Source organism: Paroedura picta, chromosome 5, assembly GCF_049243985.1.
Source record: "Paroedura picta isolate Pp20150507F chromosome 5, Ppicta_v3.0, whole genome shotgun sequence".
NCBI classification, from domain to species: domain Eukaryota; kingdom Metazoa; phylum Chordata; class Lepidosauria; order Squamata; family Gekkonidae; genus Paroedura; species Paroedura picta.
The window spans coordinates 9487917-9515058 of NC_135373.1; the positions used below are offsets into that span (position 1 = coordinate 9487917).

At 50.6% G+C, this 27142-nt stretch overlaps 1 long non-coding RNA gene across 2 annotated transcripts; it reads right to left on the reverse strand.

Moving 5' to 3' along the window:
* Window positions 1-1749: 1749 nt before the first annotated feature.
* LOC143838947 (uncharacterized) lies at window positions 1750-21096 on the reverse strand. 2 transcript variants are annotated; one of them, XR_013231488.1, is made up of 5 exons: window positions 20952-21096; window positions 15117-15195; window positions 7095-7178; window positions 4762-5048; window positions 1750-1870 (listed from the first exon to the last, which is right to left on the reverse strand). It is a non-coding gene; the product is annotated as an uncharacterized LOC143838947 (long non-coding RNA). The 2 variants fall into 2 exon arrangements; XR_013231487.1 differs by lacking the exon at window positions 1750-1870 and having other exon boundaries at window positions 4465-5048.
* Between the last annotated feature and the right edge of the window lie 6046 nt (window positions 21097-27142).

The following is a 27142-nucleotide window of genomic DNA, read 5'->3' on the forward strand; positions in this document are numbered from 1 at the left end:
CTCAACAACCCTGTGAGGTAGGTGAGGCTGAGAGTAGGGCTGGCCCAGCTTTCCCAATCCTATGGTCCAGTGGTTCTCAGCCTTCCTAATCCTGCAACCCTTTAATACAGTTCCTCATGTTGTGGTGACCCCCCACCATAAAGTTATGCAAGGGTTCTTTCACAGAAATTAAACCGAAACTGACCCATGGCGTGAAGATCCATTGTTCATGATTGTATATAAATCTGGGTTGTTTCTGGGGTTTCTCAGTTCAGTTCCGCCTCTTGTCCCACCATGCCGATCTCGCTCTTTTCCGCTGCTCCAGACAGACGAACACTCTATCTCAATCTACTCCGCAAGGCTGTTGTGTGGATACCCCCCACCCCCCGACCAAGCTGCTTGCCCTGCCACAACCCCTGTGAAAGGGTCATTCAACCCCCGGGTTGAGAACCACTGCTCTGGTCCGACACTCTGACCACTGCACCACACTTCCTTGCTGAGCATGTAAGGGGATGAATTTTCCAACGATTTTCAAAAGTTCAGACCCCCGCCCAAGGTGTCCAAGAATGGAAGACAGGGTTGCCAGCTCTGGTTTGATAAATACTTGGCAAATTGAGAGGTGGAGGCTGGGGAGGGCAGGTAGGGATGCCAGCCTCCAGGTGTGGCCTCTCCAGGCAATGGAGATCAGATCCCCTGGAAGAAATGGCTGCTTTGGAAGGGGGACTATGGCACCCAGGTCCCTCCGGCTCCACCCCCACAGCCTCCAGGTATTTCCCAACCTGGGTATAACCGCCCTCCAAAGCAGTCATTGTCTCCAGGGGACCGATCTTGATTGTCTGCAAAGGACCTAGAACAGCGGGAGATCTCCAGGCACCGCCGGGAGATTTGCCACCTCGGTCGAGTCGAAGAGGCCTCCTCGCAGGGGGATTTTTGCAAGCCCGGCGGGAGAAGCTGCACGTGCCGAGAGTCCCCCTTCCCCGCCACGACGCAAACCGCAGCACCGCCGGCCTCCGTCCGTGCTCCTTAACGATGGGCGGGGGACGGGAGGGAAAGGCAACGCGAGCCTGAGCAGCGTTGAGCCCCGTCGCGGCCGCGGCCTTCCACGGGACCTCGCCCGGCTTCGCTCCGCCCGGGAGCGCGCTCGGCCCGAAGAATGCGGTCGCGAGGCCTCCTCCGCGCCAATCAGAGGCGGCCTTGGGGCGCGAGGGCGGCTGACTCCTGCCGGTGTCCTTGGCTCACCCCTCCCCTGAGGCCGGGCCCGGCAGGGCGGGGAGATTCCGAAGAAGCTTCCAGAGGCGACGCAGCCGAGATGGGGGGGGGGGGAGAGAGAGCAGGGAACCGGCGGAGCGCGCCGCGCCCTGTGGCCCCCACCAGCGAGCAGGCAGGCGAAAAGAGGGCGGCGCTTCCGGAGAAAGGGGGCGTGGCAAGCTGGCCTGCTGGAGGGGGGGCGGGCCAAGCCAGCTCGGCTCTCCCGTGGTTTTTGCAGCCCTCGCCTCGGCTGGTGGTCAGGCCTGCTGCCCGAATCCATTGCAGGGAAGGGGATGGGAATGGCAGGTTGGCCTGAAGTAACAGAACACACCTTGTGGGGCTTCAAGGTGCGGCCGCACTCATCGTGCTCTTCTGGGCAGCCACAGTTCGGACCCCTCTGCTCTAGCAGCCCCTTGAAGACAATCGACGTTTGTGGCAGGTTCAGGAGCGCTCCCGTGGAGAGCCAGCTTGGTCCCGGGGTTAGGAGTGTGGAATTCTGATCTGGCGAGCCGGGTTGGTTTCGCTGCTCTTCCTCCACATGCAGCCAGCTGGGTGACCTTGGGCTCGCCACAGCCCTGATAGAGCTGTTCTGGCGGAGCAGGAATCTCAGGGCTCTCTCAGCCTCACCCACTTCACAGGGTGTCTGTTGTGGGGAGAGGAAAGGGAAGGCGAATGTAAGCCACTTTGAGACTCCTTTGGGTAGAGAAAAGCAGTATATAAGAACCAATTCTTTTCTTCTTCAGGAATATCAGGGCTCTTCCAACCTCACCCACTTCACAGGGTGTCTGTTGTGGGGAGAGGAAAGGGAAGGCGAATGTAAGCCACTTTGAGACTCCTTTGGGTAGAGAAAAGCAGCATATAAGAACCAACTCTTCTTCTTCAGTAATATCAGGGCTCTCTCAGCTTCCTCTCCGTCACAGGGTGAGGAGAGTAAAGGGAAGGTGAATGTAAGCCCCTTTGAGACTACTTTGGGTAGAGAAAAGCGGCATATAAGAACCTCTGAAGCAGCAGAACAACATTTGAGTCCAGTGGCACCTTGAAGAACAATCCAGTTGCGTCCTGGGAGTGCGTTTCCTTGTGCACATGAAGGCTTTTGCAGCTGGAGTCAGCAGGTTGTTGTGGGTTTTCCAGACTGTTGTGGGCCATGGCCAGGTTTCACGCTGGCATCTTCAGAGGTAGAATGCTCCACACTTTGGCATGGAGGGATTCCTGTCTTGCTGTGTTCTACCTCTGAAGATGTGAGCCAGTGTTACCAGTGAAACGTTTGGGTATGGCAACTACCAGACCACACAGCCTGGAAAACCCACAACAGCCAGTCTGGATATAAGCTTTTTGTGTGCATGCACACCTCATATCATAGCTGATGAAGATATCTGACAATATGTGCATGCACACAAAAGCTTATTCCCAAGAAAGGGAAGGCGAACGAAAGCCGCTTCAAGACTCCTTCGGGTAGAGAAAAGCGACATATAAGGACCAACTCATCTTATTCTACAGGAGAGACCTGCAGAGACATGTCCCCATGGAAGGCCATGTCCAAAGAGCGAGGACAAAGGGAGAGGTGAGGTCAGAGGGTGGTTCCCACATTAAGACACAAGATAAGCAACCCACTCAAGAAGATAACCCTGATAACCAAAGTAGCCAAACTGGCGCTCCAGATGCCCATGGACTACAATTCCCATAAGCAGGGGGTCATGGGAATTGTAGTCCATCTGGAGAGCCACAGTTTGGCCACAGAGTGATGTAGCATACACACACACACCCAATTTCCAGGTATGCTGATCAAGCTATACCATGCTGCCTTCCCTCCTGTGTAACATCTAGGGATGTCAATTTTGTTCCATAACATGTCCCTTTACACTTTCAAAACATTTAATATTTGAGCCTTAACAATGTGGCAGCCTATGGCGCCCTCAAACATTCTGCCCTATTGTCAGTTTGGCAACTGGTTTTGGTTCAGACAAAGAAAAGAGAACACACTGACGTACTAATGTAAGCCTTCTTTGCTCAGCCAATAAGGGCGCATGTACCAGTTTTCCAGCAGAGCTTTTATAACAATATGTAAACACATCTTTATTGTTTGGTTGTTTAAACATTTATTGTTTTTACTTCCCTGATACCAGCCAGGGAATCCCACATTTCAGATTGGGACTGGGATAAAAATAAGTGACTGGGAAAATGTGTAGTGAAAACAGTCCCTTTCTCGGAGTCTTGCCCCATAATAGTTTTGACCCCATGGATTTTTATCGACCTGGGCTGCCCTGGGCTGAGGCTATCCTTGGGAAGTGTTTTCTGAGTACGGAGGGGAAAATAAAAGAATATTAAACGGAAATATTAAAAGAATATTAAACGGAAATTCTGGAGTCATGATTCTGAAATTTGCTAATTGTGGCTCCCACGGGGGTGGCTGAAAGCAGTTTTTGGGCCTGAGGAGGAAAATACAAAAGATGTTTCTTGGATTTTTAGAAAAATAAGAGCAACTGACAATTGGGTGATATGAACATACATGGTAATCTCGACCCACCCCCACCCCAAATGGCCAATGATGGGCCTAGAAGGGGTGGGAGGGGGAGGGGCCCCGTGTACACAGCAATGCTTCCCAACCATATTCTACACGATAACATCACTTCCGGGGTTTCTCGAAGCCTGAATAATGTTTCAGGGTTGTCTCAACAGTAAAAAAGCTGAGAAAGGTTGCTTTGTAGTAACGTTACATTGTTTTCCTGCCCTCCCTGCAGTGAGCTCCAGGTGGCGTATGTTGTTATAGTTTTATCCTCTCAAGAGCCCTGTGAGGTAGGTGAGGCTGAGTATGCCTAACCCAAGATCACCCAGCAAGCTTCCATGGCAGAGCGGGTTAATAATAATGTTTAAGGTGTCAAAAAATGCTCTTGTCCTATTCAGGATCTCCAGTGCTGCCGCTGGGTACACAGGTTTGTGATCGTAATATCTGGTGCAGCCCTAGAGTTGAAGACAAAAGGTGTATGCATGGAAACGAAACTGAAAAAGAATCTAAAAGGCCAATACGGTTTTTCAGCACCTTCTGCCAACCATCTAAACAGAAATTCCTCTGCAATTATGTGATATGTAGTATATGTTAATGCAGGCTCCGTTGTCTAAATATTAACATTAACAACTAATTATAAGTTGCACTCTGTATATGCTCTGGGCAATTGCAGGGTATGTTAATACTGGCTCAGTAATCTAAATATTCATAACTAAATATGCATTACACGCTGTGCATACTCTGTGACATGGTCCTTGTATTTTACCAACTGTTTGAAACAAGGTATTAAATAATTTTTTAATGCTTTAGATTATTTCAGTCAATTCCCCCCGACAAGGCTGCGTGCAAAACGCAGAAGGGTCGTTCAATTATTCAAGATCCTTTCCCTTCTGCACCAATTCTTCCTTCTTCTTCTCAGCCATGGGGTGGGCAGCCTCCAACCTGGACCCAGATCTCCGGACTACAGAGATCGGTCCCCCTGGAGAAAATGGCAACTTTGCAGGGCAAATGCTATGACTGAGCATCCTCACCGAACTCTTGCGTCTCCCAAAATTATCCTGGGATCTCCAGGAATCCCCCAAGCTAGAATTGGCCACTGTATGGTGAACCTCCAGGTGCTGTCTTCAGATCTCCTGGAATTGTCACTCAGCTTTGTTGCCATGGGAGAGGGAGGGATGGTAGGCTCTTGGAGGATAGGCTCTAGGGCAGGGTTTCCCAGCCACGGTACTGAGCTACCATTCAGTATCGCAAAGGCCCCTCCATGGTACCACGGCATGGAGTTTTTCAAAATGGCGGCTGGGGAGAGCGCCCTCCCACCCTGTGAAAGAAAAAGGCTTTAAAAGTAAACAATAGTACCACTACCCTTATTTAGGCATGTTGACCCATCTGCTCCCAAAGGAGCCAATGATGGGTGGGGAGGGGTTGGGAAGGGGAGGGGCCTTGGGGGCTTAACTCGGTGCTCCCCGAAGCTCCTCTTCCTTCCAGGGGTGTGGCAGGGAGGCATAGCCAGCTGGCATCACTTCCTGGTACCTTGAAGCCTGAAAAATATTTCAACGGTATCTCCATGGTCAAAAACTTGATAAAGGCCGCTTTATTGGGTTATATTGTGCTAAAGACCCGGCGTGCTCAAACCCTTCCCAGATTCCACCCCCCCCCCCAAAAAAAAATGTCCTGCCATTTTACAACCCAGAACTGGGTCCCTGAGAACCTTTTGAGCTGTCAGCAGCCAAGGCTGGCCTATAATATACAGAACTGTGGGGAGGGGGTCTTTATCCCCTGAGGTGCAGGTGAATCCAAACTGGCCCATCCTTGAAGGACCCAACCTGTGCTGGCGACTTGGCCTTTGACCTTAAGCCCCTTTGCAGGGTTGTTTTGAAAAGGGGGACAGTGACGGCCCTGAGCTCTCTGGAAGGGGAAGGATGGGATAACAATTGAGACCCTTCAACACGGGAATAGACCAGCCTGTCCTCCGGTCCCCTAAAACCAAGCGCTGCCGCCTCCAGAGGGAAAAAGGCCCTGCAAGGGGCCAGGAGAAGTGGAGGGGGGGGGGAGCACCAGCAGTTGGTCTTCCTCCATCTCTGCGCTCAGCTTCCCAAGCTCCTCTCCGGCGGCTCTTAGCTGCAGCAGCCAGCAAGGGAAGGGGGGGCAGTTAGAGAGAGGAGAGATGGAATTTTTTCCCCTGGCTCCCAGCCAAAGGCTCAGCCTGACTGCCCGGCCAGAGTGAGCGATGGGGAGGGGGGGTGGAGGGAGAAAGGGAGGGAAGGAGGTGGCTGAATAGCAGCAGCAGAGAACGGAGCCTCCTCCTCTCCCTGCCTCTCCCTCTCTGCAGCCAGCCGTGCAAGCACATGCACGAGGAGGTGCACACAGAGAGAGATAGAGCATGGCGTCGGGCCGCTGCGGCCCACACAATTTGGCTTCCATGCGCCCTTCCGTGTGCATGACCCAGTGCCGCCATCAAGTCAAGGGAGACCCCTTATCCGTGTCTCCGTCGGTCACATACGTGTAGTGGGCTGGGGTGGGGGGAGTAAATCAGTGCATCTGCAGTGCCCAGGTTCAACTTGGAAGCTGGGGCAGGGTTTTCATGCCAGGTCCTTCCACACGCCTGCTTGGGTAGAGAGAGACCCTTGACGAGAAAAACTGCAGGCGGCCTCAAAAATTGCAAACGTCAACACGCTTCCAGTGCCTCTGGTTTTATTGGGACGGAACCGGACGGGCCTGGTGGTTTGGCTGGTCACAAAGACTGGAGTGAAGCTCTCTCCCTGGGAAGGAAGCAGCTCCCCTGCCTGGGCACCTGGCTCAAGGGGAAGACGTGCAGGGAGCAGCCCCTGCAGAGGATCGGGTCATAGGAGCGTGGGCGAGGCCTCCTGCAGATGACGCCCTGCCAAAATCCAAGGAACCCAGGGCTCGTAAGCATCTGGGTGGCTGTCCCAATGAGGGGAAGCACCGTTTTAAGGAAGGGATATGTCTCTTCTTAGGTACCTGGCTTGGATAGGCCAAGCACACCCAATCCCATCAGATCTCAACAGCTACGCAGGATCGGCCCAGATTGGCACTCGGGAGGGTGACCTCCAAGAAATCCCAAGGTCGTGACGTGGGGGCAGACAAAAGCAAAACACCTCTGACAATCTGCTGTCTGCACTACACACATGCCACACAATGGATAAATGAATCATAAATCATCTCCTAGGGATGGCTCGAGTGGAGATCTCTTGGTGGGGGTGGAAGATGCCAGTGAGGTTCAGCTGATGATGCCAACCTCCAGGTGGGAACTGGGGATCCCTGGAAATTATATTTCATCTCCAGATTATAGAGATTAGCTTTGGAAGCAGGCTTTGTTTCATTTGTAGACCTGCTGAGGACTAACCTTGAGGTCCTTGGCAAGATTGGAACTCTGTGCTTGCATCAGCCAATGCATGGCTAGATCCAGTCAATTTGAAGCAAAAATGACCTAGAAGAAGAAGAACAAGAACAAGAAGAGTTGGTTCTTATATGCCGCTTTTCTCTACCCAAAGGAGTCTCAAAGTGGCTTCCATTCACCTTCCCTTTCCTCTCTCCACAACAGACACCCTGTGAGGTGGGTGAGGCTGGGAGAGCCCTGATATTCCTGAAGAAGAAAAGAATTGGTTCTTATATGTGGCTTTTCTCTACCCAAAGGAGTCTCAAAGTGGCTTCTGTCAGAACTCCGCCCCTCTGCCTACCTCACAAGACGTCTGTTGTGCAGAGAGGAAGGGAAGGTGATTGTAAGCTGCTTTGAGACTCCTTTGAGTAGTAAAAAGTAGGGTTCCATAAAACAGCTCTGCTGTTGCCCAAGTCCAGGCCCAGCAAAGGAGGCAACACAAAGGAATTTTTGCTTTAGGATGCTTAGGGCTAATCCTGCGTTGAGCAGGGGGTTGGACTAGATGGCCTGTATGGCCCCTTCCAACTCTATGATTCTATGATTCTATGATTCTATGATTCTATGAATTGTCCTGCATGTGTGAACCAGCCACTCCGGTTCACTTAACCCTCGGCCTTCACTTAACCACTCCGGACACTTAACCCTTGGCCAAGGGCAACTCAAACTCGATACTTGTGAACAGGAGACTGTTCTGCCATCCAGTTGAGAGCACTGGCTCCTGCGTGGGAATTGATTGTTCGTCAGCATTGTTCCCATCGACCTTGACTTGGTTCTTGGGGGGCAATTATCGCTTCTGGGAAGTTAACTTTGCAGAACAGATTCTGGTGCCTCTAATCCACCCTAGGTGGTACCTTCCTTACAGTCTTTTATATGTTTAGGAGTTGCCGCTCTGCAATGAGTCATTATTCTTTACTGGAAGTGTATTGGGTACAGCTTTACATTCTAGTTTGTCATTCTGTGCATTTTAAGCGGTTTGTATGGCATGCATCATTCCTTGTATTTTTGCAGAACTATGAAGAAACATTAGGACGTGAACAGTTGTTCTCAGCCTTCCTAATGCCGCGACCCTTGAATCCAGTTCCTCATGTTGTGGTGACCCCCAACCATAAAATGATGCAAGGGTTCTTTCACAGAAATTAAACTGAAACTGACCAGTGGCATGAAGATCCATTGTTCATGATTGTATATAAATTTGTTTTTCCCCAGGATTTCTCAGTTCAGTTCTGCCTCACTTCGCACCTTCTGATTGGCCCCTCACACCACTGGCTGGAATTCTTGTCAGTCCGCGGCCAAGGAGCCAATCGTTGGCCCCTGTTTCCTATCCTGGACTCAGCCCCACCCCACTTAGCCTTACTGTTTTATTTATACCGCTCCAAGAGTGGTTTACAGATATTGATCACCCATGCAACTGGTTTGTGGCATGTCTTGTGCTTCTGAATCTCTGTTATCATTGTTGGGGCCCACTGAGGATGCATTCACGAGCGAAATGCAGGATCTACCGGTTCCTCGCTAGGATTTGGAATTTCCAGTGGTGCTCCTACAGCTTCTTCATATCTTTGCAATATTCCTATGAATTGTTTGTGCTTTTAAAGCACTGGATCAAGCTTTTCTTCACATGGTACCCATTCTTATTGTGTTGTCCTTACATAGTGCATTTTGTTATTTTAGTAGTACCCTGGAAGATAGAGCATAACCAGGGAGAACCATGCCCTATGATCGGAAAGGTTTAGAGTTGCCAACTGGCATGGCACCATGGTTACAGTGTTGGACTAGGATCTGGAAAACGGAGGTCTGAATTCTCACTCTTGCCAGCTCAAGCTTGCTGGGTGACCTTGGGCCAGCAGTGCCCTCTCAGCCTGGCCTACCTCACTGGATAGTTGTGAGGAAAAAATGGAGCGGATAACAACATAAGCCACTTCGGGTCCCCATTGGGATGAAAGGTGGGATACAAATAAATGAAATATATTGGTAAGCCCTGGAGATCTCTAGGAGTTATACATGATCTCCAGGGTGAGATCAGTTCCCCTGGACAAAAGGGCTGCTTTCAAAAGTGGACTCTCTGGCATTACACCCCACAGAGAGGCTGCCCTTCCCCCTAACTATGCTCTTCCCAGGCTCCACCCTTAAGCCTCCAGGAATTTCCCAACCTGGAAGTGGCAACATCAACTAATCCCATATTAGTTTAAAACTATAAAGTAGGCGGTTTTAAAAATAATTTTAACCATTTTTAATCTTAATTACTGAATTGTTAGACCAGATCATATGCATTATTGTATTTGCATTGTTATTTTAGCTGATAATAATAATAATAATCTATTATTATCTAATGATGATGATGATGAGGCATACTTTCTGCTTAATTATTGCAGCACCGTCCCAGTAAACCTATTAATATGTCTTTTATTCCTCTCCCTTCCTTATTTCTCATTGAAGCTTTGGGCTTACTTTGGTTCAGGCTCCGTTCCCATTTCATCCCCTTCCGCGGCCCGGCATATTCTTCCTCCTAAGCATCAAAGACCTTAGCAGCGGCCATAAACCCTATTAAACCTTCCCGGGGAAGCCAATTACCACCTGTAAATGCATTATACTTGATCAGTGAGGGATTACTCGGCCCAGCAGAGAAGTGGGGCTCAAATCAGGGGATGGAGAAAGAGAGAGACTGGCAGGACTCAGCAGGTGGGGGAAAGAGACTGGGGGATCTAGGGAGGGCAAATGGGGGGGGCTTTGCTTTGGGTTCGAAGAGAACTGTGCCTGGAGGGAAAGCAAGCCCCCCCCCCCCGAAAAAGTGGGCAGTTTCTTGGCTGTTTTATTTCCTGTTAATTAGGCCTGCCCCAGTTTGAGTCAACGATAATCCCTTTTTATTCTGCATTATTTTCCATTTGTCCTTCCAGTGGGATAGCTATTAATATACCCGAGCAAACAACAACAGTGTGTTAAGCCCTCGAGTGCTCAATAAGAAGGCAAAAACGAAGGACGGGCCGTAGCACTCAGGACAAGAGTCTGAAAAATTGGAAGGTTCAGATCCTAGAGCAGGGCTAGTCAACCTGTGGTCCTCCAGATGTCCATGGACTACAATTCCCATGAGCCCCTGCCAGCGTTTGCTGGCAGGGGCTCATGGGAATTGTAGTCTATGGACATCTGGAGGACCACAGGTTGACTACCCCTGTCCTAGAGGAACCAAGGAGAGAGAGAGAGAGAGAGAGAGAGAGAGAGAGAGAGAGAGAGAGAGAGAGCTTGGGTGACTTGCCCTGGGGTCGCCATCCTCCAGGTGGATCCTGGAGCTCTCCTAGACTTAAAACTGATCTCCAGGCAACACTTGCCCAGAGGAAAATAGTTGTTTTGAAGGGCAGACTCTAGGGCACTAGACCCTACTGAAATCCTTCCCCAGGTTCCGCCTAGGCATTACCTGACCCACAGTGGGCGACCCAAAGTTGCCCACACATACCTAGATGTTGTGTGATAATGATCATTTGCAGAAGGATTCTCTTGACTTCACGAGAAAATCCAGTTGTTTATGGTGGGCCTATGGCAAAGAGGCAGAGCATCCGTTTGGCGTGCAGAAGGTCTGCCGTTCAATCCCCAACATCTCCGGTTGAAAAGATCGGGTGGTGGGTGCTGTGAAAGACCTCTGCCTGAACCCCTGGAGATCTTCTGACAGCGTGAGTAGACAATCCTTTTCTTGATGGACTGATGATCTCATTCAGTTTATGCAGTCTCATAATAATACAACATCCAGTGAAGCAAGGATCCTTCCAATAGAAGACAGCTCATTGTGAAAAGTTTAATAGTCCAGGCAAGCCGATATGTCCCAGGTATGCCCTTCGCTGTGGAAAGTGGCTGTGATCCTCCATTTTTATTTCTGGTTCACGATAAGCAAGTCAGGTCAGGCCAACACAAGGCTACCCATAATGCTTTGCGTGCCAGAAATAAGCTAGAATGCAGGCTCTATGTGAGGTTAGGTGTCCAGCAGGGGATCTCCTGGCTGTCATAGAAGTGATGCAATTATCTGCACAAAAGGACTAGGTAGTATGTTTCTTCCCCACCCAAGCGTCATAAGAACAATGGAATGGGACAACACCTGGATCAGTGTCTGATCGAATTAACAATCACTCTATTTAACAATTCACTTCCTGGTAAAGTAATCCTTCTAGTAGCTTCCACCTGGCCTTTGATTATGGCACATCAACATCCAATTAACAGAGGGTCCACCATACCACATCTGGGTGTAGTCTGCACTGGGCTTTTTACCCACTCCCAGTCCGAATAAATCCCTGCCGTCTACAATGAATTCAATTTCCACTTCGATTTGGGGTGCTTTAAATTTTCCCTCTGCAACATGCATGATTGATCCGGAGTGACCCTAGCTTTCCCGCATGATATCCAGAAGTGGATATAACCCTCGATATTTCAAAAATCAGCATCAGTAATCGTAAAGATCTCTACTTTTTGCGAATTAACTTCCTGCCACCAATGCTGTAGCAAGGCAGTCTTCCCTGATTGGCCAGGGCGTCAGTTCAAAGACTTCCTGGTTCCCGGTTACAAGGCTTCTCTTAAAGTGCCTGCACTCCAGAAGCCCTAACTTCTCTCAACAGAGATTTGCCTCTTCGATTTATTCCCCCTCCTCTGCTATCTCCAATCCTCTCCCCCTCCCCTCCTCAGTCAAGGAAAGAATGAGAGAGGCTCCTGCTGTACTTGACTCCCCTCCCTGCTCTGAGCTTTCCCGATCAAGTGCAGAACACTTTCTGTTTCAATGGGAGGGGGGGCGATAGAGGAAGTCCCGAGTTCAAATTGATCTGAATTTAGCAGGATTCACAACAGCAGGACAGTGGTTGGGTACTCTCACTCCACCTCTTCCTTCCCTTAGGAGGTTTTATTAGTGGACTGGCTATAGTGAGTTGCTGTATCTTGCATGTTTCATAATTTTATTTTTTATTGTGATTGTATTTTGTTGTACTTTTAGGGGATAGTTTTTGTGGGGTCGTTATGGGGTTTTATGCACTTCTTATAACCCGCCACAAGCCTTGTAGGAGTGGCAGGTAAGAAATATAATAATAATAATAATAATAATAATAATAATAATAATAATAATAATAATAATAATAATAATAATGGAAAAAACAGAGTAAGTGCAGAATCGGCCCTGGACTCCCTCTAACAGCCAGAATACAAAGATCTCACCCCGAAATCTTTCACCAGCTCCAGAGGTTCTTCTAATGGCCCATTAGAGTTTCTTTATCTCTGATATTACTGAAGAAGAAGAGTTGGCTTTTGTATGCCACTTTTCTCTACCCGACGGAGTCAAAGTGGCTTACAATCCTCTTCTTTTCCTCTCCCCACAACAGACACCCTGTGAGGGAGGTGAGGCTGAAAAAGCCCTGATATCACTGCTTGGTCAGAATAGCTTTCTCAGTGCTGTGGTGAACCCAAGGTCACCCAGCTGGCTTCATGTGGGGTAGCGAGGAATCAAACTCGGCTCGCCAGATAAGAAGTCTGCACTCCTAACCATGACACCAAACTGGCTCTAGTCTAGGGTAGCTAGACGTTTCCTGCCGCACACAGGTGTGGGGACATCCCTGAAAATTGTCTCACCGCCATAGACAAAAAGCTTCCAACGCGTAGGGGTCAACCCCAAAACAGCTAGGAGGAGCGCGGCCTGTTGTTGCTAGGCAACCGCGCGGCACTCTTTCGGCCTCCCTAGGCATCACTGCCAGGCGGCTGGGACTAAAAGGGAAGGTGGTTGTGGGAACGCGGCCAAGAGACGAAGAGGGGGCATGTTTTCAAAAAAATCTAAACTGGCCCAGCGCCTTATTCGGGAAATCGAGGAGCTAGGGCACGAGGTGTCAGTTTGGGCTAAAAATTTCCACACATCAGGTCTGCCTCAGGCTGTGAATTCTTGTGGCCTATTTTAAGCTTTAAAATATCCAGCTATTTCAGAGGACAAAACCAGGCCAGGAGTGATTGCATTTCCTTTGTTAAAAGAGAGCTGGATTCTCGCAAGTTAGACTCTCTCTCTACGCCGTTCCCTGGACTTCAGATGTGATAACCGAGGCCCCTTTTACACCCCTTTTCCCCTTGGCCTCCCAATTTATCAGTCTAGAGAGAAACTGAATTTTTTTGCCGGAGATTTCAATTATATCGAGTGTGCGCCAGGCTTTCAAGGCCTGGGAAACACTGTTTCCTTCCCCCCTGCAATTACTTCCCAAGGTGAAATGGAGGGTCCCGCTGGCTCCAGAAACTAAAAATCTCTGAGAATCCTTCTCTTCTGATCTCAAGCCAGGATTGCAAAAGGTAAGCAACTGTTTAATATTTTAGCAGCATAAGTACTCCTATAAGACATGAGTGACTTCCTCCTGTCCAATAGAGAGATAGTGTTAAGAGTGTCAAACTAGGATTCTGGGAGACCCGGGTTCGAATCCATAGCCATTCTGCTATGGAAGCTGACTACCTTCTGGGTTGGGTTGCCAACCATCAGGTAGCACCTGGATATCTCCAGAACATTTGCGGTTTGGGTCCAGTGTATCTGAAAGATCATCTGATTTTTTATGCCACTTACAGAGCTCTTTGCTCTATGAATTCTAAGAGGTTGGCGATCCCAAGCCTGCGCGAGGTATGCCTGGCCTCAACTAGGGCCAGGGACTTTTTGGTCCTGGCCCCTACCTGTTGGAATGAACTCCCAGAGGAGCAAAGGGCCCTGTTGGAGCTATCTCAGTTCTGCAGGGCCTGCAAGGTGGAGATCTTCCACCAGGCATTTGGTTGAGGCTGGGTTAAGGAAGATATGTGGAGTCCCTCCTACAAGCTCCTACATCAGAAGCGAACACTGGCAGGGGATCGTGGGAACTGTAGTCCATGGACATCTGGAGGGCCGCAGTTTGACTACCCCTGTCCTACATGGAGGTATTGAACCAGGATGGGTCTGTTGAGCTATGGATTACAGAGGGAATGGTTTTATTATTGGATCTGTGATGATTTATTATCTCATTTTGTCGTTTTACCATTTTCATTCTGCTGTAAACCTCCATGATCCAGCTGGCCCGAGAGTGGTGGTTAATAAATCTAATAGATAATAATTAAATAATAATAAATAAAATGGCAGCTCTGTGGGGTGAACTCTCTGTTGTTATACTGTGCTGAAACCCCTGCCCTCCCAAGGTTTTCTCCCCCAAAGTTCTGGGAGTTTCCCAACCTAGCACGGGCAGCCCTACTTACAAAACTGCTGTGAGGATGAAATGGAGGAGAGGCAGCATGATGTCAGCTGCTTTGGGGTCCCTGTTGCAGAGAAAAGTCAGGTCTAAATAGATAAAGAGGTTCAGGACTGAGGTCCCTTGAAGGGAGAATGGGGTGAGGGTGGGGGTTACTTGTTACCATCTTGGTCACTGAGGCATGATTATATGGTGCAATCCTAAATATCATTCTCAGTCCTTAGAAAGGTTTGACTCTATGTAGGCGATACAGCAGCAGTGGCCAATCAGTGGCTCTCCAGATGTCCATGGACAACAATCTCCAAGAGCCCCTGCCAGCATGTGGGACTGCTGTCAGGGGCTCATGGGTAATGTAGTTCATGGACATCTGGAGAGCCACAGTTTGGCCACCCCTGCGCAGGGGTTGCCAAACTGTGGCTCTCCAGATATCCATGGACTACAATTCCCCTGAGCCCCTGTCAGGATGGCCAATTGGCAGTGGCTCACAGTAACTGTAGTCCATAGACCTCTGGAGAGCCACAGTTTGACTAAGAGGACAGCATAATCTGAAGCAAAGCATAAGAATTCCTCCTGGATCTATTAACAGTGCCCCAAAGTCCATCTTGTCTATTGGGCTGGTCATAACTGCACCCCCATTTCAGGGGCTGAGTCAAAAGCAAAGCTTTATAACTTTTGTGGTCTGGGATTAGGCAGAAGGATTTTTTTCAGTCAAACATAATGCCCCCCTCCCATTTGGGATATTAAGCACTAGTGAATTAACCGAAGACTGAAGATGTATCGGAGTTCTTACCTGGTGTGGAAACTGAAATAGTCTGGCTACTGATCTTCTTTCCCCGGTTTCCATCCCGCCTCTGGACCCCGGGCTCTCTCTGCAGAACAATGGTGTGATTAATACACAACGATGGGAAGAAAGACACGTATACCTTATTAAATCCCGTTTTAAAATTAACACCTCTCTGTAAGTGATGCCGCTCAACAGACTTGACTCCAACAATCACAACACAACAGGGAATTGTCCTACGTGTATGGATCGTGGCAGAAACAATAGTTACACTACGTTAGTGCATAAGGATGCCGAGATACACCCACATGGTAGTTCCAGAAAGATATGATAGGTGTATTCCTTAGAATGTCCTCAAAAACATCCCCTGGAGTTGTTACAGAAAACAATGTGAATCCATTTCGTTTTTTCCCCACACACAGAGCAGCTTTGGATTCAATGTGAAAGGTGGTGTTTATATATCTGTACAACAGACGGACGTTCTTCGCTCTGCTTCTTGTAGCTGCCTAACTCCACAGGTCAGCCAACACCAAAGCAGGGCCTTTTTGGTGGTGGCTCAAGAGTTGGGAAAGGGCAGTACTTCAGTGACCTGATGTTCCTGAGGGCCCCCTTTAGGCTTTGAGAAACCCCAGGACTGCAGAATATGGTCGGGAAGCATAGATGTGTACATGGCTCACCCTGGGCCCCTCATTGGCTATATGGGGGAGGGGATGGGTCAACATGATCATATATGGTCATATCACCCAATAAATGTTTAACACATTATATATAATATATATAATGTGTTAAACATTTATTAAACATATAATAATTAGCTCCCACCCATTCAGGAAACCCTTCCAGGGGCATCAAGAAACCCCCGGGTTTCATGAGCCCTGGTTGAGAAAGCCTGCCTTATATAGGCAGTAGTCTGTTCCTCTGCCAGTCTTGGGTTCAACAGTGATCTCATGAACCAACACGTTGGGACGTACTTTAAATAGGGATGCCAGCTTCCAGGTGGGACCTGGGGGTCCTGGAATTACAGCTAATGTCCAGGCAACAGAGATCAGTTCCCCTGGAAAGAAAATGGCTGCTTAGAAGGCAGACTCGATGGTATTTTGCCACATTAAATTTTCCCCCCTCCCCAATCCTCGCCCTCTGCAGGCTCCACCCCCAAAGTCCCCAGGTTTTCCCAATCCGGAGTTGGCAGCCATAACATGAAAACAGCTCTCTAGAACTTCCAGGGAGTTTGGCTTCATCATCTGTAATTCTCTGCTGATTGCTTCGGTGTTCTTGGTTGTAGATTTATTTGTTTGTTTCTTTGTTTAGATTTTTATATCACCCCTTCCATACAGCTCTGGGCGGTTCACATAGAACATCATAACAAATATAACAATCATAACATACCAACTAGAACAATATTTCAACAGGAACCGTAACTTGACAGTCATGGGAGGGGGTGTCTGAGGGGGGACCAGCAGATGTTGTTGGGTTGGTCGGCCTCAAGTAAATGCCTGGTGAAGATCCCTTTTGCAGGCATGGGGAACCCTGGGGGGGAGGTATGCCCTGCATGACCCTCCCCTCCACAAGGAATTGGTGGAACCAATGGCCCACAGGTTGGGGGTCCGGTAAGTTCAGAGAAGATTCTTTTTCTTCTCAGGAATCTGCAAAAATGTCAAAGGCCTAGGTCAGGCGATTCTGCCACTTTCCTTTGGTGGCAATGAGAAAGAAAGTAGGACAAACTCTCATTCATAATGTTTTAATCCAGGCCGGCTCCTTTCTTGTGACCCTGCCTGCAGAAAGGCAGATTTATCCAGTGGTGGAGGCTGGGAGGGTGGGGAGAGATTTGGGATTTCTTCCTTCTAGGTTGTTTAGGAGCAAAGTGGGGGGATAAGCAATTAAAAAAACGGATGTGAATCCTGCCTTTAGCATGTGTTTGGGACGGGATGGGATTGGCTGATTTAGAAAAGAGGGATTAGGATTTTCTTCTCTAAAAATAGCTGGCCCCAATCCACGGGGAGCAGGGAAGGCACGTTTGCCTTCTCCAACCACAGAAAGTCTGGCAGCAAATTTAACTCCCGGGTATGGAGCTCCTCGAAGCCTGAAAAATATTTCAGGGATTCCTCCATGGTCAAAAGGTTGGAAAAGGCTGAATTGGGGTAATGGTAGAACACTCTATTTGTTCAGACCAACACGGCTACCCACTTGAATCTATCTTTAGGGTAATGGTGTTTTTTTTTAAAAAAACTCCTATTTTCTCTCACCTCAGCTGAGTGGTAAGATAAGACGGAGATGCCCTCTCTGTTTAAGGTGAAGCCGCCTAAAGATACTACAGGCCAAGGGCTAAGGCCGCAATATGAAATAATAGGTTTAGAAAGGTGTGACTGTGTTTAGGGTTGTTTCGAGTGGGTAGTTGTGTGGGTCGCCGTGTTGGTCTGAAGCAGCAGAACAAAGTTTGAGTCCACTGGCACCTTTGAGTCCAATAGAGTTTTATTCACATTGTAAGCGTTTGTGTGCATGCCCACTTCTTCAGATACAATGAAATGGAAATTACTAGTCCATACATATAGGTAGAGGGTGGTACCAGATCTTGCAATAAACCCAGATGCCAATTTTGTTACCCCATAGACCTAAATAACACAGTCACTGGACCTAACAACATCAACTACACCATCTCAGGCTTATTCACATGTTCACCTTTATATGCCCTCAAATGCCAAGATAGCCTTATGGTTCTCTACACAGAGCAAATAGGTCAAACCTTATGCCAAAAGATAAATGGAAACAAATCTTACATCAAGAATCACAAGACTGAGAAACCTGCAGGAGAACACTTCAGCCTTCAATGCATGACTTCAAAGTAGCTGTTTTATTGCAAAAGAATTTCAAGAACAGACTAGAAAGAGAAATTGCTGAATTGCAAGTTATTGGAACACTGCAAACAATGGAATCCCCAGGACTTAACAGGAATATTGGTGTCTTATTTCACTACATATGCTAACCTCATCCAGCTGCCGTATCTGTATTCTTACCAATCCCCCCAAAGGGCTATAAATCCTCTTTATTTTACTTATTTGGAATAATAGAATAGTAGATTGTAATGTAACATAATGAATAGTAGAATCATGTCATGTAATTTGGAATGGTTGACTGGAATGTATTTCTCTGGTCTGGAGTCAGGGGAGATAACTCTATACAGAAGATGCTGTAAGGTCACCTCCATGCTGGAGAAGGGACGGATGGAGTGTAATGACAGGCTCTCAGCATTCCACAATTAGGGATACCTTCACTCATCAGTTTCCAATTTTGACATATTCTTTCTTTCCCTATGTCCCTCCTCCCCCAGGCCAGGAATTAAACTCAAACAAGTAAACTAAGTTTACAGTAACCAAGTAAACTAAGGTTGTTATTCCTGTTTGGTCCTTGAATATGGAAAACATCTTCATTAGACTGTATGCTTATTTACCACTTAGCTATATGGCCTGGTAATCCCCATTTCATTATATTTGAGGAAGTGTGCATGTACGTGAAAGCTTATACTTTGAATAAAACTTTGTTAACCTTAAAGGTTCCCCTGGACTCAAATTTTGTTCTGTTTATTTTATTTTATATATTTAGATTTTTATACCACCCTTCCATCTGGGTTGCTTTATCAGTATCAATAATGTTAGGGCCACCTGCTATAGGGCTGTGACCTGGCTGGCCCAGGCTAACCTGATCTCATCAGACCTGAGAAGCCAAACAGGCTTGGCCCTAGTTGCCCCTTGGATGGGAGCCCACCAGGGAAGTCCAAGCCCTCTACCCAGCAGCTGGCCATGGCAAACCCTGATGCTCTGATTCCCTTGCTTTGAAATCCTTGCGGGTTGCCATAACTCAGCTGCCACTTAGAATCATAGAGTTGGAAGGGGCCATACAGGCCATCTAGTCCAACCCCCTGCTCAACGCAGGATCAGCCCTAAGCATCCTAAAGCATCCAAGAAAAGTGTGTATCCAACCTTTGCTTGAAGACTGCCAGTGAGGGAGAGCTCACCACCTCCTTAGGCAGCCTATTCCACTGCTGAACTACTCTGACTGTGAAAAATGTTTTCCCTGATATCTAGCCTATATCATTGTACTTGTAGTTTAAACCCATTACTGCGTGTCCTCTCCTCTGCAGCCAACAGGAACAGCCTCCTGCCCTCCTCCAAGTGACAACCTTTCAAATACTTAAAGAGGGAAGCTATCATGCTCTCTTCCAGTCCTGATAGCACTTTCACACGCAGGACCCTTAGAACGCGTTATGGGAAGGGGGGGGGGAGGAGGAAGGAACTCCACACATGGTCAGGAGCACTGTTCTCCGACGACGCAAACTCCCTGGGCCTCAGTCTTACCCATTCAGTCCTACCCTGGGCCTCAGTCCTACCCATTCGCCAGGCCGCCCTTGACCTGAGCGGTTTGGAGGGAGGCGGCCGAGCAGAACCAGTCCTCGTGGCCGGCTGCAGGGGGGCACCAGCCCCAGTGTGCGCCCACCGCCCCCAGTGTGTGTGTGAGGCTAGGCCGATGCCCGCAGCGAGAGCCTTTGCTGCAAGCCAAAGGGGGGGGGGGCGCTGCGAGGGAGGTGGGAGGGGGGGCAGTCCGGGTCAAGCGAATCGGCGCGTCCAACAGGCCGCGAAGGGGGGGGGGAGAGAGAGAGAGAGCTCCGGGTGGGAGAGAGAGAGAGAGCTCCGGGTGCCGCTTCGCCCGGCCTGGCTCCCCCTCCCCCTTTGCCTCTGCCTTTCCGGGAGGGGATCCAATATCCCGCCCCCCCTCCCCGGCCAATGACATCACCAGCACCCCCAAAGAGCCTCTCCCAGCATGCAGCGCTGGCGGGCCCCGGAGACTCCGCGTTGCCGGTGGAGACGCAGAGGAGAGGGAGGGAGAGAGAGAGAGGGAGAGGGAGGGAGGAGGTGGCGGCGGCGGCTCCTCCTGGCAGGTGAGTGCGCAGCCAGGCTTGCCAAGGGAGACCCGGGCGCTCTGCTGCTCCCCGGCCAGCGGTGCACGGGACCCCCCCCCCCCCGCTCCGTCCTCCTCCGGGTCCTCCCGAAGCCCTTTCTTCCCCCGCTCCCTGGGCGCCTCGGCTTTCTCTCCTGTCACCTTCTCCCCGCCCGCCTGCCCGCCCGTTTCCTTCCTGCCGGCCGGCCGGCTCGCAGCGCCGCTGGAAGTTCAATGGCTTTCCTCCAGAGTAAGTGGCCTAGCGGCGGCTCCTGCCCCTCGCCTCCCTTGGGCCCCGCTTCTGTCATCCCCGCCAAGAGAAGCCGGCCCCTTCGGAGGAGGATGGAGGGGGGGGCGTCCCGGCCCCCTGGCCCCTTATTTAGGGGGTGATCTCAGCCCGCTTGCCTTCTCCTCCCTCCCTCCCTCCCTGCCTGCCAAGCCTGGCTGTGCTGCGTGGGGCTCGGCTGCTCTGTGCCCCCTCCCCACCCCCTCCCCTTGAGCTCGCCTCCTTCCTCCGGCCTCCCCCGTCCTGCCGCTGCCCGCGACCCGCCTGGCATCCCTCCCCGGAGCGGGGGAGCCGAGGCCGCCCCCCGCCCCCCGCCCCGCGCGATCCGTGGGGCGCAGCTCGAGGGACGCGTCCCTCCCCTGCAGGTGCAGCGGCTCCCCTTCCCCGATCTCTTCCCCGCTTCCCCTGCGGAGGCCCCTTTCCACTCGCCGCCGCGCCGCGCCGGGCATTTTCCTGTGCAGAAGGCGGGAGAAGGCGGCCAGATTGGAGGTCAAGTTTGCAGAGAGAGGGGATCGGGGGGGGGGGGGAGACGTCGCGCCTCCTCCCCCCCCCCGGCGGAGCAGAGGCACGGAGCGGAGGGAGGGAGGCGATGACAGGCGCCCCCCCTCTCTTCCCACCCCCGTGCCCACCTTTAGGCGCCCGGTCTTTGTTCGGCTGGCTCGCCCTTCTTCCTGCGGCGCAGGGGACGCGCGGACCGCAGCGACCCCCGGACGGATCAGGTAGGTCGCTGGGGGATTTGGAGGGGAGGGAAGTGGGGGGGGGGGAGAATCGCGGGGGAAGGAAGCGGGTTGGCGGATCGAGGGCGGCTGGGTTGATCCGCACAGATCGTTGTCGATTCCTTGCCCTGGCCCCTCTGAAGCTGGCCCAAGCATCGGCGGCACTTTAGCCACCTCCCCCCACCCCACCCCAGGACTCCCTCCACAGACCCCCTGCCCTAGGGTTGGGTGTTGTATACCCCTTTAGGATAGGGTGTCCCCCCCACCCACCCACCTTGGTATGCCTCTGCTGAGCAAATGCACTTGGGTGGCATCCTCGGGGTGTGGGAGATCAGTGAGGTCTAGGGCAGGGGCAGTCAAACTGCGGCCCTCCAGATGTCCATGGACTACAATTCCCATGAGCCCCTGCCAGCATTCGCTGGCAGGGGCTCATGGGAATTGTAGTCCATGGACATCTGGAGGGCCGCAGTTTGACTACCCCTGGTCTAGGGGTTGGGGGGATTAGGATCCCCCTTCTTTAGATGAGAGGGGGTGAATAGGATGCAGAGGGTCCTACTCCTGGAAACAGGGCCTGTTGTGATTCCCCCCCCCCCCTTTTTGCACGATGGCTGTGGAGAAATCCGATTGAGGTATTCATTACGGGTCCGATTTGTGCATTTGGTGTTCTCTGCGAAATCCTGGGATGCATGCATGCACATCAGCAGTACCTGGGAGACTGCAGAAATTGGCTCTCCCACCCAGCCCTGTTCTGCCTCTCTCTCTCTCTCTCTCTCTCTCTGAATCCTTCCCTCTCTTTCCTCTGTCCCTGAATTCTGCCATATAATTTATTCATCCCAAGATGCACCTCTTTGCAGTTGCAGGGAGGAATGGGGGAGGGAGGCCAGAAGAGAGCGACTCTTCCCCCCCCCCCATGACTGTACATTTTGCTGCTTAACCTCTCTTTGGTGGGAAAGGGGGAACCTAAGCAGAGCTGAATATGTGGGACGGTTTTAAGTCTTAATGGGGTGGGTGTGTTGGGGGGGATTGAACAAGAGAGGAGGAGGAGCCCGGGGAGGAGGGGGGACAGCACGAATCACTTGGGGTTCCAGCAGGGGATGGGGGATATTTTTCCGAGTTTGTGCAGAGTCTTTTCTTCTCTCCCCCCCCCCCCCAGATTTAACTTGAACTTTGAGGCTGAACAAAACGGGTAGCTGTGTTATTCTGTCTTTAGCAGTAAAAAAAGAGCAAGAGACTCATTATGGTGTTATTTCATGTTCCTGAAGAAGCAAGCAGTGACCCCCAAAAGCTCCTATCCTGTCATAAATCTTGCTAGTCCTGCCAACGGAAAGATATTCTGTCCAGGATAGAGAAACAGGGTGGGGAGGGGATAGTCTGGGGGTAGAGATTAAAACTCTTGATTGGGAATGCTTTTGGATTCTCTGTTTCGAGACAGCATTCACCGAGCATTTGAGAAGCTCCCTTTAGAGAGAGATCCCAGACCTGCTTTCTCCCCCTGTCCTCCTTCTGCCTTTTACCCAGGCTCCTGATGTGTGTGTGTGCACGACTGTGTCCCCTCTCCCCTCCAATCCCTTGCGCTTTTCGGAGAGCTCTGGTGCTCAGGGGGTTAACGTCTGGCAGTCTCCTTGGTGGGGAAGGGCGGGTCTGGAATTAAAGGGTCAAGGGGGAGAGACCCAGCTGCAGCCTGTCTGTGAAGCCAGACAGGGTCAGAGGTCATGGGCGAGGTCAGGGGTCTCTCCCAGCCGCAGCCTCCATTCATTGGGAAAGCTGTCACCTAAGCATAAATCAGTTTGCCTAGGAGGAGAGCGGGGTCTAGAGCAGGGGCAGTCAAACTGCGGCCCTCCAGATGTCCGTGGACTACAATTCCCATGAGCCCCTGCCAGAATGCTGGCAGGGGCTCATGGGAATTGTAGTCCACTGACATCTGGAGGGCCGCAGTTTGACTACCCCTGCTCTAGAGGCTACGAACAGAGAGGGCGGTGTGGTGGCTGCAAACCAGGAATCCTTGCGCACAGGCCTTATATAACAGGGCCTCGCGGCCCTCCATGCGTGAAAGCTCACACCCCCTCCCTTCCACTTCTCTCCCAACATAAGAGGCGGAAAGCCATGCAGGACTCCATGTTGCGCCTCTGAGAACGCGCACAGATGTGCGCCCGCTGCAACGTGCGCGAATTTACCCAGAAGCTGACACGTGTTAATACTAGCCACATCTGTACGGCAACGAAAAAGACGGATGCGTTCTTCATTGCAGTTCTCGAAGCGTGTACATGAAAATTGCCTCTGTTATGTATGTCCCAAGAAGTGTGTGTGTGTGTGTGTGTGTGTGTGTGTGTGTGTGTGTGTGTTGGGGGGGGGGCAATCTTTGGGATCCCCTGTTCCTGATATCTATGGCTCAGTCAGCTGTGCATAGAAAACAACTGAGGACAAATGTGCCATGCCCATGCTCCCAATCTGTGAGCAGACATCAATGATTATCTACCAGTTCATCTTATTCCGAAATGCAGGGGTGCAAGTGTAAGATTCCCAGCACATGGGAACAGACACCCCAATATACACCCCATTTTCCTCTAAACCTCTCTGTGTTCGAAACAGTCTCAGAACTTCTGGCCTAACTTGGAATCCAGAAACCCTGCATGCTTCCTTCCGTCTTTCTGCAGAAGTACAAACACCATCCCACCTCACAGGGGCTCATGGGAATTGTAGTCCATGGACATCTGAAGGGCCGCAGTTTGACTACCCCTGCTTTACACAGTGGCAAACTACACTCTGATGCTGGGGGTGGGGGATTCAAGGCCTGTCCACCTCAGGTGAGATCCTTTGCATGTTTTTATCTGTAGCAAAATGATCAACGGTGCCATTTCCTTGGGGTTCAGGGCAGGGAGCCGTGATTCAGCAGATAAGTTTGACCCGGGTGAGGGGATAAAGAACTGGCTGATCTAGAAACGCCTCACACACAGCTCCTGTGAGATTATTGATCCCGGTGATCATTTCGCGAGGTTGCTTCTGATGGTCAGCTTGGAGAACAAAGCCGGAGATGCGCCTTCCTCTGGGGTGTTGCGTCACAGCGGCTGATTGGGTTTTGACTAGCTTGTGCATAGTGACCAGGATTTTGCATTTGAGGTGGACAGAGACTGGGCACCTTTCCTTGCATTGCTTCCCTAGTGATTCTGCGTTCTGACGGCCACCCAGAGCTCCTTGAGATGTCGCCTACTTAATGCACAGGCAAGTTAGGTGAGAGGAGAGTGAAGGGGATTTGGGCCTATTCTTTCCTGTCAGGCTTAATGTGCAATCCGAAGCATGCGCATTCAGAAGTAAGTAGCAATGAGCTCACTGGGACTTTTTGCCACCAAAGTATGTTCAGGATTTCAAACCTTAGAGGTGTTACTGTGTGGGGCATGACTTAATTTGAGTGTTTTTTCCTCTGCATGTGCAGTTAGGGCATTGTGTTTTTATCATGCTTGACGGTTGCCCAGCAGCTTAAAGCCAACATGCAATTATAATTTTGTGTGTGCTTCTGTACATGGAAGTGTGGGAGGGTTGTGCATTGTGCGCCAGGTAGGACATGCTTGCGTGTTGCAGATGGTGGACTGTGAGCATTGGGGAGAAGATTTGCTTGCAACCCACCCCTCCCCGGGCAGGGTGTGCCAAGGTTTTGTGCTCATGGGAACACGCTTGCTTGATGTCGCTCACATGCACACCTGGTATTTTGTGCATACGAATGCATAAGTGTGCAGTGTACAGTTGCTCTTCCGCTCCCCCCACCCTACACTTTCACTCCGTGTGTTAGAGCCAGAATCCTCTTAAGAACTTAACCTCCCCTAGGCGGGTGGTGAGTGTGTGTGCAAGAGAGACGGAGAGAGTGCACGGAGAAAGGGAGTTGCAGCAGAAGTAGGGGCAGATGGGGGAGGTGAGCCTGCTGCAGTGGCCATGCCACGAGCCAGTCTCCTCCTCCTCCTCCGCTCCTCACCCATCTTAACGCTCTCCCGTGGCCTCTCCCTTCCTCCCGTGGATTGCTTAGTCTCTCCCCCGTCTCTTTTCCTGGGAAGAAAGAAAAAAAGTGCCCGTTTCTCTCTTCTAATCTTGGCTGCTTTGGGTGGTGGTTTGAGGGACATGGGGGGTCCCCAGGGGTGAGGGAGCCGCCGTCTTTCGGGATGGGTGCAGCCACCATTATCGAAACGGATTGCACAGGGTGGGGGCCGCAGCGCTCTGTGGTGAACTGTAGAGTTACGGTCTGTGCCGTGTCAAGAAGCAAAGGTAGATGCAGACACGGTTCTTTCCCCCCTCCTTCCCCATTTCCCCACCTGTCCAGGGAAAGAGAGGCCCTTCACAATCACAGGTTCCCAATTGTCCATCCAGCGTCGTCCATCCCTCCATCTTTTCCCCTATCTCAGTAGACCGCCCTTCTTTTCTCTCTCCGGATCCCCCCCCCCTCTTTCTTTCCGTTCATCAGGCTCCTGGGATGCTCCCCTGATTTTGCCCGGGCAGGTTCAACCTCTTGCCTACCAACCTGCCCACCAGTGCTCTGAAGCCTCATCTGGACACTACCTCCCACAGCCCGTAGCATTTGACCCTAGGATACCAACATTACCTAGACATCTGCATGTAGGGCCAAGTATTCGCCAACTTCGCCACCGTGCCAGCTTTCCCATTCCTTTGTCACCGGTTCCCAGCAGTTCCCGGAGAATAAGCGAGAACTTGGGTTTGTGGTCTGACATGGATCGTGAGACCATCGAGCGGGCATGCAGGCGGTCCCGAGGAACGACAAAGCGCCTGCCTCCTTATAGGGATTTATTTTTATTTATTTATCATACTTCTATACCGCCCTCCCCGGAGGCTCAGGATGGTGTCTGACCTTCCTTTTCTGTCTGTCTGTGTCTCTCATACAGACGTAATCGATTCCTTTTGGAAGCATCCCCCAGTCTCCAAGATTCACACAGATGTTGGGGGTGGGGAAACATGGAGGCACAGAGAAAACAGCCTTTGACGAGGGTAGAGAAAAAAACACACATTTCCCCATTGCTGTTGCTGTGAACATTGGGATAGACAGTGGCCCGGGGAAAGCGAAGAAACCACTCTTGAACGCAGAGAAGGAAGAAAGGGCCAGATAAAGACCCTTTTCCAAAAGGGCCCTCCACCAGGCCTCCTGGAATTCAGATCTGTGAGAAGTGGTGCTGAAAGAGAAAGTGTCATGCTTCGGTTCTAGTCCTGCTGTACGTTACACCCAAATGGATGTGGTTGGTTAGGCGGTACAAAGTCCAATTTTGGGGCAGTGGTTTAACAGCAGACTAGGGTCTGGGAGACCTAGGTTCCAATCCCCACTGCTGTGGAAGCTTGCTGGATGACCTTGGGGCAGGTGTGCATCCTCAACCTTTTGAAGATAAAAGGGAGGAGAGAAGAATTAAGGAAATGGTTTTGGCTCCCCACAGGAGACAAAGGGAGGGAATAAAGGGGGGGGAAATGGGGACAGCAAGGAGTTTGAAGCTGTTGCCAACTTCTGAAAAGGGGTGCGTCTTTTGCAGGGAGGGTGACTTCGTGAGGGTGGGGCCTTCTCTTCTCCTCCCCGATACCTGGGCACTTCTCACCTCCCCCCCCCCCATTGACATTTCTTAATGCTTCTCAAATAAATTTTCAATCATGAAGACCACAAGATTAAGGAATCGGGATGCGGGCATCCCAAGCTAAATTTGGAGAAGTGGGTACACAGTGAACAAATGGCACCATCCCAATGACCGAATCGTGCTTCTTGCTGGAGATTGGAGATCTGGCACTCCCTATGAAGGATTTCAGATGTTCAGGATTATAGGATTGCTTTAAATGCCTTTAAAAGAAGATAAAGGTATTGGGCCTCTTAATATGATTAGTTGCTTCTAATTGTCAAAAAAAAAAACAACAACCCATCCTTGGGCATGAAATGGAAATGGGGAAATTCTAATTTGTTTTAATGATTATGAGCCAGGTGGAGTTGATCCCAGATTAACAATGCATAATGTAGGGGAGAGGTACTCTTTTTTTTTAATATGGTTGGTCTTGTATGTCCTCAGGAGGGAGGGGTAGAAGATCCCTATATGCAGACAAAGCTCCAGCCTGTGCTTCCCAAGGCAAGGTAG